The sequence below is a fragment of the Echinops telfairi genome, unplaced genomic scaffold (genome assembly GCF_000313985.2).
Source record: "Echinops telfairi isolate 266 unplaced genomic scaffold, ASM31398v2 ScPeMD7_7419;HRSCAF=8457, whole genome shotgun sequence".
NCBI classification, from domain to species: domain Eukaryota; kingdom Metazoa; phylum Chordata; class Mammalia; order Afrosoricida; family Tenrecidae; genus Echinops; species Echinops telfairi.
The window spans coordinates 206,762-208,047 of NW_022111319.1; the positions used below are offsets into that span (position 1 = coordinate 206,762).

At 41.8% G+C, this 1,286-nt stretch overlaps 1 pseudogene; it reads right to left on the reverse strand.

Annotated features, from left to right (window-relative positions):
- The window catches only part of LOC101641880, a 24,037-nt pseudogene extending 23,320 nt beyond the window's left edge, over positions 1-717 (reverse strand).
- Positions 718-1,286: the final 569 nt, after the last annotated feature.

The following is a 1,286-nucleotide window of genomic DNA, read 5'->3' on the forward strand; positions in this document are numbered from 1 at the left end:
CGACGATGGCTTCATTGAGTTTTGTCTGTAGCTCTCTGAGTTCTTCTATATGCAGCAATCAGAATCTGAGCAGCTTCATTAAGAACTGCATCTCCTCTGTCAAAACCAAGACTATGCTTGTCTAAAGCAACAGGCATGCCCTCTTTTGTTTGATGAGCTTTAGCAACTGCATCCTTCGTCAGGCGCTCCTGAACCAAAATTCGAATTGCCTTTAGCATTATCAGGTAATCATCATGGCGCTGAATCTGAAGATTAGCCAAAGCCATTACACCAGCCTTGAAATCAGGGTTATTTACATCCAAGTTGACCAGTGGCTCTGCAATTTTAGCTGCATTGTCAGCATTTTTTGAATTATCAGGAACTGTGTCCTTGTATTTTTCAGCATTATCTCCATATTCGAGTCTAACAGGTAAGCCAAGAAGCCAGTCAATTGCTTCTTGTCGATCTTGAATCTTGAAAGGACAGTTAACATCTTTGAGATACTTTTCTAAGAACTTGGGCCAATCGCTGCTGTGAATGTTTCTTAAATTCCCTCTGTCTTCAATCTTGTACTGTCTGATTTTCTGGTCTTCAAGCCACACGATGAAATTTCTAAATTCTGTTTCATCTTTGCAGTTGAAGCCGGCAGGGTTGTGGTAACCGAGAGCCGTCAGCTTGCGTCGAAACATGGTCGCGGCTTCCGCAGCGGTCGCGCGCCGCAGCCGGCAGGCGAGGTTGAGGAAGAGCGGGCGGCGCCCGCGCCCGCGACGCGGCCCCAATCACGTTTGCTGCTCTATGTTTCATAGCAAGTGTCAGAGTCTCTTTCTGGCATCGATTTTAATCGTTTCTTCCTTGCTTGCTTTTGAAATGATCTTTTACTTTCTTTATGTATGATGCCCTTGATATCTTCCCATAGCTACTCTGTTCGTTGGTCATTAATTTTCATTGCGTAAAGTCTATTTTTGAAATGGTATTCTTATGGGATTCTTATGGGATAAACAAGATTATACTTTGGCTCCTGTAAACTTATTTTAATTTTCTTCAGCTTCAGCTTGAACTTGCAGCTCCTAACCTTTGGGGGCTAATGACACTGAGCTTCTCCACCACTGCTGTCCACAGATGTAATCAATTTGATCCCCGTCTACTCCATTTGTTGAAGTCCAAAAAAAAGGTATTTGCACCAAATAGGTCTTTGGTCTTAACATTCTATCATTACTTTATTCACCAATGCTTTATTTTCAAAATACCTATTTTTCTTTGCTTCTAATTTCCACTTCCAATTGCAAGTAATTATCAGTACATACTTA